A 6,100-nucleotide genomic window follows, 5' to 3' on the forward strand; every position below is an offset into this window, starting at 1 on the left:
GTTTTTCATTTACTTTTAGACTAGTCAATTAATATTCTCCTGGCATCCCAGTTAGTTTTCAAAAACAAGAAACGGGCATGTTTGTTTACGTTTTTGTCTTTGATTCGGATGTTTTGTGTTTCGTTTTAATCCGGATGTTTTGTGCCGCAACTCTGATAGTTGCTCAGTTGTCGAAAATTTTATTTACGCCGTCGTGCAGCCGAGGCCCACCGGTCAAATAAAGCAGCGAAGGAGGATTTATTAAGCAGCACCCGCAGCACCGTTCACCGTTTATGCGAGGCGACCAATAAGCACGGATGTTTAGGAAAATGTTATCAATCCTCCCGATCAGCAGCAGCAGTTTTCCAGCATCACCCTTTCAAGCAGCAGCCTAGCAACAGCTGACTATGAAGACTCCTTCCGGTTTTTCCGGCCTATTTGCCCCAACATGGCCAAACAATCAGCTGTAGCAAGTAAGTTTATTTCAGTAACTTAACCATATTCATTGACTTATCATTCTTTTTTGCAGTATGTAAATCGATATCAATCCGACTGTGACTGATGCGCGGTAGCAGGCACGACGGGATAAAAACGCCAACTGGAGGAGGTCAACGATCCGAAAGTGTATAATTCCAACGGTAGAAAAGAGGACAGCGAATCTCACAATCCAAATGTGGAGGATACCTCTGCCGTTGCATAATCGGGTCTGCCCTTGTTCCGGAAAGTAACATCTTCTCTCATGAAAAGAAATATTGAGCGTCACAACAATTGTAGCTTTCACTGGTAAGTGTTAAGATTTTGCATAAAACAGATAATAACCATAATAACATTTTTTTTATTTATTGAGGATTACAATATAATTTCAAATTATTTTCTTTCCAGTACTAGCAGCAATGGATCGCAATTACGCGGGATCTTGGAAGGAAAAGAAAAAAACCATCCGGCTTCCACAGAACGAGCTGTTTGGTCTCTGCTCCTGATCCGATGGAAGCTCACGGAATGACGCCAAAAGTAATGCCAGCAGAAAGGAACAGAAACGAAAAAACTGCAGCAACATAAAAAATCAAGATTTCCAGGGAATTCCGGAAGTCTTACAAATATTTGTCTTTGGTACAAGTAAGTCCTCTTCGGCCATGGATCGAATGGTTTTAGTGTAATTTTGTGAACGAGTGACTTTTATTTTAGTGATGTAAGCCATTTATGTATGTATATTTTTTTTCAATTCAATTCTGATAAAGAATAATAAATATAAATTCGAATCAATTTTTTTTTGCTTTTTATTAAATTCGAAAAATAACCATTCGGCAGAACCAAACAAAAAAAAACAGAACTGTAATTTCCAACGAGCCTGTATTTTATTTACAGGTTCATTTGGAATTACAGCACTATAAAATTCATTGTCTCGTAATTTAATTTCGACCTGTAAAATTACGGTAAATGTCCTGCTCCTTTTTGTTACAGGATATTTGCCGTAATTTTACAGCAATTAATTTTTGCTGTGTAGATAAATGTCTGGAATTTCCTCAGATTTTGACGGATATTGCTCAGTTTTTGGAATGGAAAATTTCAGATTATTGACCCGGTATTCCCCATGTTTTTCAAATAACTTGCCAGGAAGTGCCCTACCCGGCTACCTACAAAAATAGTTCATACCTAAACCTACATTGGACCTCTTCGACTGATGCTCTGTTCCGCTCTGCATAACGGCTTTTCTGAAGAAAACATTCCTGCATTGAAATCTTTCTGGCTTGATACACTGAGCTACTCAGCAGCGTCGCTAGAGCACAATTTTCTAGCCAGCTCCTTCTCTTTTCTTTAGAGCGAGCGACGTCCACCCGACCGTCAGAGCAACCGCATTCGGGCGCACTCGGCAAAAAGATAAGTGAACGTTGATCGGCTGAGCAGTGCACTCGGGAACCGAAATGATAAAAGTGTAATTCGTTCTCTGCTCTGTTCTGTTTGCGAGGTGTTGGACAAGCATGTGCATGGTAATATCAAGAACAAAACATTATTGACTCAAAAATATGGTTGCGTGTTGTTCGTTTAAACCACGGATCTAGTAATTTTACTATGCTTTTTTTTTGTGTGTAAGTAGTGTTTCACTTACATAACTTTTCTTCGTGTGAAGCACACACCGAAAAAACTTTTCACATGAACGCTACGTGAAAATGTACATGGATTTTTGTCATCATGAAAATCACGTGGAACCTACGTGAATTTCAGGTAGCAATCAGAGCTCGCACAGCAAGCAAAATTCACGTAATTTTCATATGCGCTGTAGGTGAGTTCTATTTGAAGGGTATGTGGAAATAACGCAGATCGAATTTGAATAGGGATTCGTTTTGCTACATGCCTTTCACATATATTTTGTTAAAGATGAACGTAGGTTAATGTAGTTAGTCATTTCCGAACAAATAAATAAAAATGTTTTGATTTTGTAGACACATTTTATTTTCTGGAATAATTGAAATAACACCAAGCACGCACTGTACACTTCACTTCACTTTCTTATTTAAAAATATTTCGCCGCGACAATTCCATTGATGTCCCTTGTTATCCGTTGCCTGTTCGTCCCAGCTGTTCAATTCCAAATTCTGTTGAAAAGGGAAAAGATGTTAACAAAAATCACACAACAAAATATTTAGGTATATACTTACGAAAAATCAGTTCCATCACCCGTAATTTCTCTAACTGCCTGCAACAACTGTTGGATGGAAGCCATATTGAGAACTGGTGTTCTTTCACATAGATTTTACATGAGTAAGTTATTTAGAGCTACGTGAACTTCACATAAAATGTATCAAATCCGTTTGTGCTTGGCGGATCACCGGATTTTCACGTAAATCGAATGTGTCTTTGTGTTGACAGCAAACGGCTATGTGAACTTCACGTACGGATCAAGTGAATTTGTATTAACATCCAAATGATTCACGTAAGTCAAGCAAAAATTCACGTAATCAGCGCCTACGTGAAAATCCAGGTGAATTAAACGTTTGCTTTTCGGATGAGTGCAGTACGCCGGACCGAATCACATCTGATGATTAATAGGAATATTCTGTTATAAAAATCAATTAGTGGGCAAATTGATATTAATTATTTCAACTTACGCTTAAACCGCTGAATCTCGATTTTTTTCCATACCGATTTGGGATGTTTCGGAAATCCTTTTGGCCATCGATGATAAACTTCCGGGGTGGGGGTCTGGGACTTGAGCAAGTGCCTCTTGAAATCGAAGTGCCAATGAATAAAATCGGCTTCCGGCTCCAGCACTTCCAGTAGATTTTTTTGCGATTTGAGCCGGGACCGAGAGTTGGCTGGGTGGGAGGCCAGCTTTATGATCACAAATTGATTGTTAAAATAAACGCTTACAATTTTACCCGCGACGAACGACCGAAAAGAAAACAAAACAGATTCAAACGAAGCGCACAATGAAGAATTTACCATGGATATAGTATTTCCGACTTCACAAAAGACGATTACCATGCGCATAGTAATTGCAAGAACACAAATCGAGCAATATCTAAATATCATGCGCATGGTAATTTAGACACGGGAAAATTACTATGAGCTGTCAAAGTTCGCATAGTAAAAATACTATGTTGTAGTACTTTAAACCAGATTTCTGGTAGAAAACACTAAATCGTGGTAGGAAACACAAGATCGTGGACATAGTAAAATTATCATGATCCTGTATTTGGAAAACCCATGCATTTTTTTCCGTGTACGTTAATAAGTTTCCTCGCAAAAATGCTCTTTCGCTCTTTTCAACATCTGTAAATTTTCTTCTCACTTCTCTATCCTATCCATCTTTATCAATTTCATAACTACTTTTCACCGATATGCCGAAAAATAAATTTACAAAATTAATTAACGGTGGTTAACTTATCTTGAAAAAAGATTTCAGATTCAGATTTCAGATTCAGATTTCAGATTCAGATTTCAGATTCTGATTTCAGATTCAGATTTCAGATTCAGATTTCAGATTCAGATTTCAGATTCAGATTTCAGATTCAGATTTCAGATTTCAGATTCAGATTTCAGATTCAGATTTCAGATTCAGATTTCAGATTCAGATTTCAGATTCAGATTTCAGATTCAGATTTCAGATTCAGATTTCAGATTCAGATTTCAGATTCAGATTTCAGATTCAGATTTCAGATTAAGATTTCAGATTCAGATTTCAGATTTCAGATTTCAGATTCAGATTTCAGATTCACATTTCAGATTCAGATTTCAGATTCAGATTTCAGATTCAGATTTCAGATTCAGATTTCAGATTCAGATTTCAGATTCAGATTTCAGATTCAGATTCAGATTTCAGATTCAGATTTCAGATTCAGATTTCAGATTCAGATTTCAGATTCAGATTTCAGATTCAGATTTCAGATTCAGATTTCAGATTCAGATTTCAGATTCAGATTTCAGATTCAGATTTCAGATTCAGATTTCAGATTCAGATTTCAGATTCAGATTTCAGATTCAGATTTCAGATTCAAATTTCAGATTAAGATTTCAGATTAAGATTTCAGATTCAGATTTCAGATTCAGATTTCAGATTCAGATTTCAGATTCAGATTTCAGATTCAGATTTCAGATTCAGATTTCAGATTCAGATTTCAGATTCAGATTTCAGATTCAGATTTCAGATTCAGATTTCAGATTAAGATTTCAGATTCAGATTTCAGATTCAGATTTCAGATTCAGATTTCAGATTCAGATTTCAGATTCAGATTTCAGATTCAGATTTCAGATTCAGATTTCAGATTCAGATTTCAGATTCAGATTTCAGATTCAGATTTCAGATTCAGATTTCAGATTCAGATTTCAGATTCAGATTTCAGATTCAGATTTCAGATTCAGATTTCAGATTCAGATTTCAGATTCAGATTTCAGATTCAGATTTCAGATTCAGATTTCAGATTCAGATTTCAGATTCAGATTTCAGATTGAGATTTCAGATTCAGATTTCATATTCAGTTTTAAGATTCAGATTTCAGATTCAGATTTCAAATTCAGATTTCAGATTCAGATTTCAGATTCAGATTTCAGATTCAGATTTCAGATTCAGATTTCAGATTCAGATTTCAGATTCAGATTTCAGATTCAGATTTCAGATTCAGATTTCAGATTCAGATTCAGATTTCAGATTCAGATTTCAGATTCAGATTTCAGATTCAGATTTCAGATTCAGATTTCAGAATCAGATTTCAGATTCAGATTTCAGATTCAGATTTCAGATTCAGATTTCAGATTCAGATTTCAGATTCAGATTTCAGATTCAGATTTCAGATTCAGATTTCAGATTCAGATTTCAGATTCAGATTTCAGATTCAGATTTCAGATTCAGATTTCAGATTCAGATTTCAGATTCAGATTTCAGATTCAGATTTCAGATTCAGATTTCAGATTCAGATTTCAGATTCAGATTTCAGATTCAGATTTCAGATTCAGATTTCAGATTCAGATTTCAGATTCAGATTTCAGATTCAGATTTCAGATTCAGATTTCAGATTCAGATTTCAGATTCAGATTTCAGATTCAGATTTCAGATTCAGATTTCAGATTCAGATTTCAGATTCAGATTTCAGATTCAGATTTCAGATTCAGATTTCAGATTCAGATTTGAGATTCAGATTTCGGATTCAGATTTCGGATTCAGATTTCGGATTCAGATTTCAGATTTCAGATTCAGATTTCAGATTCAGATTTCAGATTCAGATTTCATATTCAGATTTCAGATTCAGATTTCAGATTCAGATTTCAGATTCAGATTTCAGTTTCAGATTTCAGATTCAGATTTCAGATTCAGATTTCAGATTCAGATTTCAGATTCAGATTTCAGATTCAGATTTCAGATTCAGATTTCAGATTCAGATTTCAGATTCAGATTTCAGATTCAGATTTCAGATTCAGATTTCAGATTCAGATTTCAGATTCAGATTTCAGATTCAGATTTCAGATTCAGATTTCAGATTCAGATTTCAGATTCAGATTTCAGATTCAGATTTCAGATTCAGATTTCAGATTCAGATTTCAGATTCAGATTTCAGATTCAGATTTCAGATTCAGATTTCAGATTCAGATTTCAGATTCAGATTTCAGATTCAGATTTCAGATTCAG

The 6,100-nt window shown here is 35.4% G+C and overlaps 1 long non-coding RNA gene across 1 annotated transcript; it reads left to right on the plus strand.

Annotated features, from left to right (window-relative positions):
• On the plus strand, nt 1–1,292 carry LOC129756546 (uncharacterized). The gene is made up of 3 exons (XR_008739485.1): nt 1–452; nt 509–762; nt 862–1,292. It is a non-coding gene; the product is annotated as an uncharacterized LOC129756546 (long non-coding RNA).
• The last annotated feature ends 4,808 nt before the right edge of the window (nt 1,293–6,100 follow it).

The sequence above is a fragment of the Uranotaenia lowii genome, chromosome 3 (genome assembly GCF_029784155.1).
Source record: "Uranotaenia lowii strain MFRU-FL chromosome 3, ASM2978415v1, whole genome shotgun sequence".
Taxonomy (NCBI): Eukaryota; Metazoa; Arthropoda; class Insecta; order Diptera; family Culicidae; genus Uranotaenia; species Uranotaenia lowii.